This window comes from Marmota monax, unplaced genomic scaffold (assembly GCF_021218885.2).
Source record: "Marmota monax isolate L192 unplaced genomic scaffold, Marmota_monax_Labrador192_F-V1.1 WCK01_AAM20220418_F8-fsc00130, whole genome shotgun sequence".
Classification (NCBI taxonomy): domain Eukaryota; kingdom Metazoa; phylum Chordata; class Mammalia; order Rodentia; family Sciuridae; genus Marmota; species Marmota monax.
This window is the reverse complement of record NW_026693244.1, coordinates 3,654,956-3,668,471: the sequence shown is the minus strand read 5'-3', so window position 1 is coordinate 3,668,471 and position 13,516 is coordinate 3,654,956.

Here is a 13,516-nt window from a genome sequence, read left to right as displayed (position 1 = left end):
TTTAAGGTAGGAAAATGAATTAGTCCCTTTTACTTCGTTATGGCTAGAAGCAGACATTCTAGAACTTTGTCTTGAAGTTCTTTCTTTTGCTAAAACTGACATAATTTTATTGAATTTCATGCAAGTATTAATCCACTATGCAAGTGGAGCTAAAAAAAAAAAAAGCAAAACAACAACAATAAACCCTAACAACTGAATTTTAAAAGTGAGAAAAATACTTGAATAGAAATTTATCCAAAGAAGATATGCAAATGGCTAATGAACACAAGAGAAGATGTGTTCACTAAGAATTAGAGGTAATTCAGTTAGAGTTAGGGATATGCAAGTCAAAACCACACTGAGATATTACCTCACAACTTTTAGCAAGGACATGGAGAAAGTGGAACCCTTGTGTATGATTGGTGGGGATGTAAATAGGTGTCACCACTGCAGAAAACAGCATGATCATTCTTCAAGAAATGAGAGATAGACTTATTATATGATCCAACAATCCTACTACTGGCTATATACCTGAAAGAACTGAAGTCAGGGTCTTACACAGATATTTGTATACACATATTCATAGAAGTATTCTCCATAAGCCAAGTTGTGAAAACAAACCAAGTGTCTATTGATGGATGAAAAATGAGCAATATGTGAATGGAAGTTTAATCAAATATATATATATATATATATATATATATATATATATATATATATATTTACTACAATATAGAACAACTTTGAGGAAATTATGTTAAGTGAAATAAGCCAGTTACAAAAGGTCAAACACTGTATGATTCCATTTAAGTCAAGTATCTGGAATAGCTAAATTCATAGAAAACAGAATGGTGGTATCAGGAACTGTAGGGAAAAAGGAATGAGGGGTTAGTATTTTATGGATGCAGACATTCAGCTTGGGCAGATTTAAAAAAAAATAGTTCTGGATATAGACAATTAGTGATGATTGCACAACAGTATAAATATTCTTACTGCCACTGAACTAAATCCCACTGAATTTGTTAAAAGGGTCAATTTTACATTGTGTGTATTTTACCACAAAAAAATATTTAATACAAAACATCAAGATACAGGGCTCCATGTGTAATCCAATGGTGGAGCTCATGCTTATCAAGGCCCTGGGTTTAAGTCCCAGTGCGCGCACACGTGCATGCACACACACACAGAAAAAAAAAAAAAAAAACCACAAAACAAAAAATCCCTCCAAACCAAAAGACTCACAAAAACACCTGGATATTCATCACAGGCAGTTCGAGAATCACTGATCTTCAGAGGATGAAGATAGGAAAAGCTCTAAGGGAGGGACAGTTTGGTATGCTTTCTACCCAGGATTGAAGATGACAAGCAACTGGCTTCCAGGCTACCCAGGTATACCCAGGTACCTTAGACATAAGTCAGGAAAGTCTCTTGTCAAACTATAAAACATGCCATAGTTCCTATTTTTGTATTCTATTGTTCTATTCAATTAGCACTAAAATCCCTAATAGTGGTCAGTGAACTGAGCTTCCTGCAGAGTGAGCAGAGTAGACTGTGGGGTGTGGGGAGTTGCACTGTGCCTTCTGTAGTGAGTGCAAGGGAGAGCCCAGGAAGGTGGGGAGGTGTGGGCTGCTCTGAAGAGGAAAGAAATAAACTAAGTCCTTTAGTGTGAAGGAAGAAAAGGGACAATATCTTTCACATTTAGCATGAAAAATGATGAAAAAGATAATGCTATCGAGTATTAAGTACAACATGATCCTATTTCTATATATTAAGAAAATGCATACATACTTCTATGTATATGTTTATTTTTTAAAAAATCTCCCAGGAGGATATCAATAAAAATGTGAACATTTGCTACATCTGGGTGGTCAGATTCATGGGTGGTTTTGCTTTCTCTCTGAACATTTCTATGTTCTCTGCTGCTTTCACAATGGGTGGGTAAAAATCTTTTATAATAACAGGGCAAGAAAGTAATTTTTATCTAAAATTAGAAAAAAAGGAGGGAGAAGAGACATTATATAGCTCAGACTGAGGTACATTTGATTTTGATTTTGAAGGTTTACGCATAAATTCATGTAGATTTCATTCTTCCATATTCTCTTTATATTTTCAACACTCAAAATCTACCCAGCAGTTTACACATTAGAAGGTAACAACTTTTACCATTTCATGTCCTGGAAATGCATTTCATTCACACAGGTCAGATAAGATTAGGAAAGGCATTAGAGTAATTAAGGTCACTGGACTTTGTCATTTAACAAATCCTTTAATCCAACCCTAATACCATTCATTAAGGCCACAAACAAAAGGGTTAATTGCTAAAGTATAACTCTTCTATCCACCCAGATACAAATGTTAACATGTTAAATGTTATTAATGCACTGTGGCATTGCTTTGAATCTTTAGAAGGGTGCAGATGTATTCAGTACTGGAAGAATTACAGATTTATTAGTTCTGAAGAGGTTATCCCTGGGGTAACTCATTATCATTGGTACAAGCACAGAATGTTCTGTGACAGGAGAATGTCTACCATGAAACAATCCAATTAATCAAGACAGGGCATGCATGTGGTGACTGTGCAAGATGAGCAGATGCTGTCAACTCTGGAATTACCACCATGCAGCCCTGTGCCTAGCCAATACCCCTAAGGAACAGGTTGGCCGCCCATGCGGGATCCTAATCTCTTGCCACACAGCTCTGTGCTCATTTGCCTCACTTCAGCCCTGACCCAGCTGGAAAGGACAATCCTGTCCTCTCATGATTCTTCTGCATCAAACTTTGCACTTCTTTATGAAAGAGTCAAACAAACTGATTGAATCCCAGCCTTGTTTTAATCCACCCTGCCCTTACCTAATTCTGACAAAGGTTCTGAGGAGGATTCAAAGTTCCTAAAGGCAACCTTGAAAGACCAGCCCTCAAAGGTGTTATCACAATCTCTGGAATCCTCTGCAGCCGTTAAATAAATTATGTCATTGAAGTTTTTCTAAAACAAGGGGAATGTGATCACTTCATTCTCTCATTGTGAAAGAAGCAGCTTACAATGAAATCCTAGGACTAGATGAGAAAGTTCCAGTTTTGTGAACTAAAAAGATGGAGAGTCTCCATTTATTGTTAAAGATGAGGAGGATTAAAAGCCCTAATGTTAACATTTAATGGAGAAAGGAAAAGTTTGCTGTTTTTTTGTTTTTGTTTTCTTTTATGTAATTTCCATATGCTCTCCCAAATCTTTCCAAATTTTCTACAGTAGAAATAGATTTCTCCTAAAAACTAAGACTCACAGTAAATGTTATTTTTAGGTTTTCTATCAAAATTGATGATACAGTAGCTTCTATCTCCTGATTCCAATTCAGTGACAACAGATATTTCCCAATAAATCTTCTGCATCTTGAAATTCGACTTAACACCATTCATTTTCTCAAACTAGAACCTTACTTTATCCATCCAGATAAAAAAAAAACTCTTTATCAAAAGAAACAATTTCAGAAACAAAGACAGAATCAGAAAATTCTTACCCAAAAGGGAGAAAAGACAGTGTCTAATCAGCTCTGCTTTTTCTCAAAGCTCTACAGGAAGATTTAATAAGAGACTGCCTTGGGCCAAGGGGTCACTTCCTTTGGGACAGCTTTCCCTCTCTTTGCCCTGACACCAGGAAGGAAAAAAATAACAATTGGCATTCATACTGTGTTCAGAGCTTTAAAAGCACTTTCACACATAATAAGAAGGATGCAAAGAGAAGCTGTGCAGAGCAGTCTGATGCCCTGCTGACAAATGCATCCCCTTTGCCACATCTCAAGTGGCAGCAAAGGAAGCCACAGAGGCACAGGGTAAGGGAACTAATCATGTCTTGGAGCTCGGTATGCCATGCACTGTCCTAAACACTTGGCATGTTGTGGCATGCTATCCTTATGACAACACTGAATGGCAAGTGTCATTGTCTGTATCAGGGGTCAGCAAATTATAGCCCATGGGCCAGATCTAGCCTGTGGCTTTTTTCATGAATAGCTTTATTGGCACACAGCCGCACATGTTTGATTATATATTGCCTATGGCTGCTTTTGTGCTACAAAACTGAATTGTTGCAACAGAGACCTTTTTCCCCTCTTGCAAAACTGAAAATCTTTGCCTTTTGTCCTTTTGCAGAAAACACTTGCTAGCCCAAATCAAACTTACAGGGTAATATTTTAACTTTCACCAAAGTATAGTGTGTAACTGGAGGAGCATATTGCAAACAGAAAGATGGAACTGGAGTAACTGTGCTGTTTTTTTTAAAGGGACACTTACAAGACATGATAGCTTTTAGAATACTTAAGCTATGTAAAGAACACTGCACTGCAGCAAAAATTATGAAACAAACCCTTGAAATAAACACAACTACTGAAATTTTACCTGAAAGATGGGCATTAGATTCCAATGTATGGCTTTCATATTAAAACAGATCCTAAAAGATTTGATGTATTCCTTTAGCATAATTAGGTTTTGACAGCTGTATGAACTCTCTTGCTCCTTCCCAGGATATGCAGAAAGGGATGGGGGGAAAGTTTGCCTTTCAGAAAAGTCTGATCACTCCTCCTTTTTCAGGGTTTTTTTTCTTTTAATGTCAGTTTCTCTTTCAAGCCTTTTTGCTTAATTCCATAGCTGAAATGAGACATTTTGTATAGGCTTTTATGAGTATCTGATGGAAGAAATTTCCTTGAAAGAAATTGCCAATGCTCATCGGCAAGCATCCAGGGTTGGACAGGTTTCACTAGCACTCACTAAATCCCCCACATGCCCTGGAAACATCAAGACACAAGGCTTTAGGAGCTGAGGCTGGAGAAGTGGAGTAGTTGGCTCAATCCACACCCCAGGCAGCAAATGTAGAAAAAGTAGCATATCCTCATGACCTCGGTCTTTCCAAGTCAGAATCAGGGTGTAGTGTCAGTCTGAAGACTAGTTGAGGGAGCATAAATGGAAGACCACTACCTTATGTTTATTCTCGAGACAAGTTAGAATTCAGGTTTTCAAAAGTAAAACTCTCTGCCTCTTCATCACTCAGTGATGCTGGATGGCCATCCTCCAGGCAAAGGTAGGAAGTAGAAACAAACTCCTTCACCCCCCAAATGCAATTTTGGAGCATGAAGAACTCTCCAACATTTGGGCAATGAACATGTTGTCCTTACTTGCTCATTTTTATCCACTATTTTCCCTCCAGGAATTAAAAAAAAAGATATAATTGTAAGCTATCTGAAAAAGTTGGCAGAAATGTTTATTGTTTAGTCGGGATGACAGTGAAAATACTGGCCAGAGTGTACACTGAAGATTTCTTTTTCCTACACATTCTATTTGTCCATTAGAAAGAAGAATTGTGTTAGCTTTGATATCCTCTAAAGGCCCCCAAAGGACTGCCTTCAACCTCAGCTCATTGAGCCCTGGTCCAGCTCTGGGTTCTAGCAGGACACACTCTAATCTGTCAGGTCACAATGTACATTTCAGGGTCGGGATAACCCTCAGCATGGGGAAGCTTCTGCCAAGTCAGCCTTGATACCTCCTGGCAGGATGTTCCTCCTTCTACAAAAAACAGTAGGCTATTAATTCCAACTTTTCTCATTCCCATTGTACCTCTGCACAGTACACTGGGTGGCTTGTGGCTTCAAAGGGGAATGTTCCATAATGTTCCAGCAGCCTACTACATTCTCACCAAGTCCCTGTGGCTGCTCTCAATTTGTTCTCCCTGCCTACATTCCATATGTCACATGGTAAACTCATTATCAAGGTGCCAGTGAACCACTACCACCTGTGACTTCTGTTGTGACTCTCACAACCAGAGTGTTTTAATTTCTCCCCTCCTGGTGGCCTACAATTTTCACATAGGACTCATGACATCACATGGAGCCACCTGATTATCATCTGTACATTCATCGCTGTACTTACTTTGCAGTCACAGTGCTCATTTCAGCACTTGTCGAAAAGGAAGATTCAGGAGGTCTTTACAATTAACTGAAACATGGAATTATGGGTTCCTTTAGGAAAATAAGTATTAATTAAAATTATTTAAATTATGTTATGTTTTACATATGAGGTATCCCCTAAAATTTTCCTGTTTGAAACAATGCAAGAAGGCTCATGGGTGCAATTATTATATGATGAGAGTTGTAATCCAATCAGTGGGTTAATCCCCTAATAGGGATTAACTGGGTGGTAACTATAGGCAGGTAAGGTTTGGTTGGAGGAGGTTGGTCATTGGAGATGTGCCTTTGGGGATTATATTTTGTCCCTGAGGAAGAGAATTTCTCTCTCTCTCTCTCTCTCTCTCTCTCTCTCTCTCTCTCTCTCTCTCTCTTTCCTTCCTGATGCATTGTCTGAGTTGCTTTCCTCCACCACACCCTTCCACCATGATATTCTGCTTGGTGAAGCTTCTGCCAAGTCAGCCTTGATTCCTCCTGGCAGGATATTCTTCCTTCTACAAAAACCAGTAGGCTATTAATACCAACTTTTCTCATTCCCATTGGCCTTGATCAATAAATAGAGTTGGCTGGCCTTGATCAATAAATAGAGTTGGCTGTCTATGGACTAAGAACTCTGAAACCAAGAGCCCCAAATAAATTATTTCTAAATAAATAAATAAATAAATCTGACTAAAACAAATTACATTCAGTAGAACTAAATATTTTTTTCCAAATTTTTTTAGTTGTAGATGGACACAATACCTTTATTTTATTTATTTATTTTTATGTGGTGCTGAGGATCGAACCCAGTGCCTCATACATGTGAGGCAATTGCTCTGCCACTAAGCTACAATCCTAGCTCAGTAAAATTAAATATTAATTTAAATATCTAAAGAATCAGAAAACATCTCATGTATCCACATTTATTACAAGAAAGAAAAAAACTTAAGCACAAAAAGAAAATAACGACAGGTGAGTGAGATAAGGCTTTGCTAAAGATGTGTGTAGCAGTTCACATCTCATTTTATAGGTGGAGTGGATGGGACACAGAGCCCTTCACAAGTCACAGCTGGCATAAAAAAAAAAAACATAGATAGGGGGTTATCAACAATAGGGTGAATATCAAATTTTTCGTCCAGAGAGACCAAGAGTGGGAAGACAGCAGGAGCCAAAGGGCAGAACTAAAGGGCAGTTCAGAGACACCAAGTCCAAGGAGATGGATTTGTGCTTCTCCAGCGTCATGCCTAGTTCAAGATTAAAGCTGTTTGATTTCTATAGCAGGTGGATACAAAAAAGCTGAATTCACAGAAGTTTCTATCAAAGACTTTTTTTCCTAAAGGTTTAGCTTCCCATACACAACACAAATATTTCATTGATACAATAGAACACAGACAACACATACTTTATACAGAATTTCTTGTACAACCTATATAAAATAATTCAGCATCATCTTCTAAAGTTATGCCTATTTTTACTCTATGACCTAGAAATTCCACTATTAGAGAAAAAATTCTCACACGGCTATAACAAAAGTCTTATACAAGAAAGTTCCCAGCTATTTTGTTTGCAAAAGAGAAAAACATAGAACTTTTCCACTAACTGGAGAATGAAAAGCCAATTTCTGATTATTCATATAATTAATATGTGGTAGTAAAAGTGAATTATAGTTATAGACAACAGTTTGGGGAAATCTGAGTAAGAAAATTTAAAAAAGAATAAGCAAATCCAGAAGACAATGCTTAGAAGGATTATTTTTTTTCTTATTCTCCCAAATCAGCACAGATAATCAGTACATATGTACACATGTGATAAAATTATTGAATAAAAACCAAGAGAATCAAACAGTGGGAAGTGCAGAAAGATTCCTCTGGGGAGCACAGATGTAGTTTGACAGTTGAGATAGGACCACAGGGATGCATTTTTTGTTATTTGTCTAATACTGGTATATGCATTTTTCTTTATGGATAACAAATTACATGCCATTACATTAACATTTCATTACTAGAGGTCATTTCATTTTGAAAGAGTTTTACTTCTAGAAGCCTTGCTAACCATTGTGTCACTGTAGGATGAAGAGATGAAGATTCACATGGAGTCTAACTTCTTCTGAGTGAAACAGGTTTTCAATTTTTCATCTGTAATTTAGAGATGGGAAAACCAAGGCACAGAGGGGCCAGTCATCTTGCTTTAAGTTACCAACAGACAAATGCCCCTTTTTATTCCTTCATTGTCTAGTCAGTAGCAATCACTTATTCTGTTTTTTTACTTGAGGGGGAAAAAAGTCAGGATAAACTTTTTACTACTTAAACCATATTTCAAATGGGCTCAGATTTAGACTTTTGTAATAAGTAATTTTTCTCCTTGGGAAGAATCTCTTATCATTTCCATAAGGAACCAAGCAGAACAAAAGACAGTGTCTATCGAGGTTCTGAAAATATTTGAGAGACTGTTTTCAACCAGAATATCTTTTATTCTCCCCAAGTGACATACAGAAAACCAAAGCTCCAATGATATCCTATGGATGAAAACTTTAAGGACAAACATGTCAAAGGAAAATTTTAAGTTCCAACTTGTCATATTTTAACAAGTGAAAAAAGGCCTAATTGACTGATATTGGCTTTGAAATTAATAATTTTGCTAACCTGCACACACTTATTTACCCTCTGCATATTTTCTTTATTAAAATACCTTTTTGGATCTCTTTTCCATTGTTTAACTGGGTTGTTTATTTTTATTTTTTTTTACTACTGAGTTTGGTGTGTTCTTTAAATATTCTGCTTAGAAGTCTTTCATCAGATATATGAGTTGAACATATTTTCTCCCAATCTGTGACCACTTTTTCAATCTTTCAAAAAGAAAAATGGCATTTTTCAAAATCATGAGTTTTCAATTTAATGAAGTCCATCTTACCAATTTATTCTTTTGTGGGTTATGTTTTGGGGTCGTGACTAAAAATTCTTTGTCTAAGTCAAAGTCACAAAGGTTTTCTGTTTTGTTTTCTTTTGGATTTATAGTTTGGGGTTTTCTATTTATGTGTTTGATCCATGTTGATTTGAAGTGTGTATGTGGTGTAAGCTGTGGATTGAAGTTTACCTGGTTTTGCATATGAATATCCAATTGTTGAAAAGACAAATGCCATTTGTTGAAAACTGATTTTTTTACATTAAATTGTCATTATACTTTGTCAAAAATCATTTGTCCATATATGTGTGGGTCTATTTCTAGACTCTTCTGTTTCATTGATTTACTTGTCAGTCTTTATACCAATGCCACCAGGCCTTGATTACTGTAGCTAAAGTGATATAATATCTTAAAATCAGGTCATATTAGTCCCCCAGCTTTGTTCTTTCTATCAGAATGGTTTTATCTATTACATCCTTCAAATTTAGATAGGACTTTTAGAATCAGCTTGCTAATTGCTGAGGTTTTGATTGATATTGAATTGAATCTCTAGATTGATTGGGAAAGAACTAATTTTTTTTTACAAAATTAAATATTGTCATGACTATGGTGTATTTCTCCATTTACTTAGTTGTTCTCTAGTTTCCCTCAGTGTGCAGAGATTTCTCATATTTTGTCTGATTTATCTCTAAGTATTTCATATTTTTGATGCTTTTTAAAATGAAAACATTTTCCAAGTTCTGATGCTTCCTTTCTAGTAGATAAACTCACTTGTTTATTCCAGTAGATTGTGTGTATGTGTATGTATTGTGTTAGATTTCCTACATTGTTGATTATGTCATCTATGAATAAGGAAAGTTCTATGTCTTCCTTTTCTACCTGGGTGCCTTTCATATTCATTCACTCATCCATTCATTGTTGGTCTTGTTACCCTGTCCAGCACTTCTAGCACAATACTGAATAGAAATGGCAAGAGCAGATATACTTGATATTTTGTTTTTGTTTAAATTCTTAAAGATCATTTTTAAAGTACCATTTCCTTTCTTTACCTCCTCCTCATATTTGAAGCCCCTACACATGCTGTGTTGAGTCTATCAAGAGGCAGGGTAGTTACTACCCTTCGACCAGCCTTTGGTGTTATGAAGGTTGATGCCCCAGAGATGTGGGACATATGCTCCCATCTTCAAGAAGGAAACTTTGCTGTAACACATTAGACAAGGCAAACCTACTCTCCACACAGGTTATAGGAAAATGTGATCAATAGTCTGGTCAATAGTGAATACCACTGAAGACTTTAAATCAGGGCAAGAGGAATAATGACTATGTTATTTATGGTCCTTTCCCACACAGTGCTGATGGCAAGAGGCTGCTGTGCCTTTTTTTTTCTGGTGATAGCAGCTGTGTGCATTTGATTCAAAACATCAGGATCCAAGGAGATGCCTTCCTGTCCCACTGTTATGTATAAATGTCCTTCTCCTGTAAACTATGTCTCTGGAGGGCAGATGTAGGCTCCACAGAGTTGCCCAGGGGAGATACAATGGCATTGGTTTATTTCTTTTTCACTGTACACTTATTTAAAAATAAGTGTTCACTTCAAAATCCAATTTCTTACTCACTGTTTGCTTATCCACCAAAACAACATTTTTTTTACATTGTTATTAAGACATTTGGACCAAAGAAAGTGATAAAACTCAGAACAAAGTTTACAGTGATATAAGAAATGAGGAAATATAATCCCAGTTTAAAAACCAAAGTGTTCTTTTGAAATATTTTTGGGAGATGGGGGGTAGGATACCAATATTCTTCTTCAGTGCTTTCATACTTTAAAGGGATAGATTGGGCTCTATAATTTAACTGCCAAATCCAACATTCATATCCATCTGGACATTTTTAAAAGGATCCTTGAGCCAGTCAGAATTGGCAGTTGGTTGTATAATCACACCTGCATATGGTGCAAGCTTTTTTTTTAATGGGCAACAGTTAGAGCATGAAAGTATTGCATGGTGTGCCTTCCTTGAGAATCCACACTTTAACATGTTTGCACGTGTAAGTAATTATATTTTTGAGCTTTCTGTTAACAAGCCTTTGTTCTTTATTTCCCGTAAATCAAATTAGTTGGGGCTACAGTTCATTTTGAAATTATTTGGGAAATGTTTTGGTGTTCTAAACTTCCCTTTGCTCCAAAGTTTTGCAAAGTTAAAGGAAAACCACAAACTTGCACAACCAGTGAAGGATGTGGGGATATATATATATATATATATATATATATATATATATATATATATATATATAAATTTTTCTAATATATATTTATATTCAACAAATTAAATATGATAAACCCCTAAGCCATAAGAGAATGGAAATCAATCTTGTGTTTCTAAGTGCATGTCAACCTGCATGAGGCATTTAGCTATGATTCACTGTATAAGAAGATAGTCTTTCATGCTTATATATCCAGAGAAAATCTTGGCTTCAAGAAGATTGCATTTCTCTCAGTCCAATTTAGGCTGCCAAGTCCCTTCTTATTCTTCCCTCCTCAGTGCAAGTCTGACTGTACGCTACCCCAGCTCCAACCAGGAGTAGAGCAGCTACACAAAACAAGCTGCTCTTTGAGATCATCTTTGAGACAATTTTCAAGGAAGCAAAGGTGATCAGAAGGGGAATCTTTGTACTTGGGAAATCCCAAGTGAGAAACCGTCTTCAACCCCCTACTCTACCTACTTTGCTTATATATGGAGCTCAGCTTGGAAAAGGCAATGAGATAATCTTTGAAAAGCCCTCCGGTAGACTTGTTGAAGGTGGCTACTCTACTTCTTTAAAATAGTAGTATTGTGTGAAGATCCTATATAATATGGCCATGAGGACCTATAAAGAAGATTCTACCTAAGCAGCCTTTGTGGAATGCTTTAGTAACTTCCAACCTGACATGAAAGGGGACATTCAAAAACAAATGAAAGAAAAAAAAAGTTGTATTTAAAATGTGGGTAGGGTGCCTGTAGGTAACTTCTATTTCACATGTGTAAGAAATCTGTAACTATTGAATCTTGCTGGGCCTCTCCTCTTTCTCAGTTTCACAATAGCCGTCTGCTCTTCCCTCATTTATTTCTCTTTATCTGCTCCCTTGCTGCCAATCAGAAGCTGACACCAAAAGCCATTGTTACCCTTTGTATTTAAAAAATACTCCTGAAATATCAGAAACCTGTAATGTAAAAGAATTTTGCTATCAAGATGGGTCATTTGAAAATAAAATCATATTTTCTAAAATATTTATTTGTTCTTTTTAGGTATACATAACAATAGAATATATTTTGACATATGTATGTGGAGTATAACTTGGTGTTCTTGTAGTTGTACATGATGTGGATTTACACTGGTAGTGTGTATATATATATAGATATATGAATACAATTATATCTTTCACTAATATTTTTCTTCTTTGGTGGATATGAAGTTGATATGTAAAACTCTAGGATAAATCTCATGGTTGGTTTTGACCTCCAAAATGAGTAGAAAACAAAATTCTATGTTTTTTCTTAGCAAGGCAATAAAGGAATCATTCTTGCATTTCCACATGGGAAGGGCTTTTAGGACTTGGACAGGATGAATGCCATACACAGCAGGTTATAACCATCACAATATAGCTCAAGTACTCAAGCCTGGAGGGACTCATACTGATGGAAATGGTGGGTATAGATTCAGAAAAAGAGCTGTTCTTAGCTAGAATCATAAGTTGAGTGGAATAGTAGTTTTCTTATGACTAAATTTTTGTTTCTGATGATAAGAATCCAAATCTTAAATGAAAGAAAAGTGTTCATACTATGCCAAACAAAGTGCAATTCAGCCACTTCATGAGCAATCATTGATTGACAGGGACACAAATTTATATCTTAAATTGATGGAGCAAATAAAAGTTCAGTAGTATATACCATTTTATATACATTATATATTCAGTAGTTGAATTAGAAACAGTTGAATGTTTGCAAAATGGTTAGAAAGGCTGTAGGCAGACTCTTCATGGAAACTTTGAATAACACAGCAGTGATGCCTTTAAAGAAAGCTTTTATCCCTAGTAGAAAATCTTAAGGTGCCCAGGAAATCAGGCAGCTTCTGCCCAATGGAGGCTCTGGTTCTACTGCAGCTGACTCCAATGGGCAGCCAGTGCCGCACCAGTGACACAAAGCATGACTTCTCAAAATTCTTGTACATGTGAATAACCTGGGTATTTTGTAAAATGCAGAATTTGATTCAGTTGGTCTGAGAGAGATAGAAAGAGTCTGCATTTCTGTAAAGTTCTCAGGTGATGCTGATGCCAATGCTAACTACACAGGTGAGCAATGAGATTAATGAGATCAGTAGTTCTCAAACTTCTGTGTTCATCAGAGTCATCTAGAGAGTTTGTTTAAACATGGGTTGCTAAGTTCCACCCCATACATTTGATTCAGGAGTTGTGGGGTGAATCCTGAGCTTTTAATTTCTCACAAGTTCTTAGGTGATACTGAAGCTGCTGTTCTGGAAACCACAGCACCACTGATGCAAAGCATGTTGCAAAGTGCTGGAATGGAGTCAAGTGAGCCAATTGCTATTTCTACAACAGGTGGCAACCATGTGGTGTTACTAATGAATTCAAAGAAACTTGGATCCAACAAATTGGGGGAGACTCAGAGGAGAAAGTGAAATGCGATTACTTACACCAAACCCAGTTACATTTATTC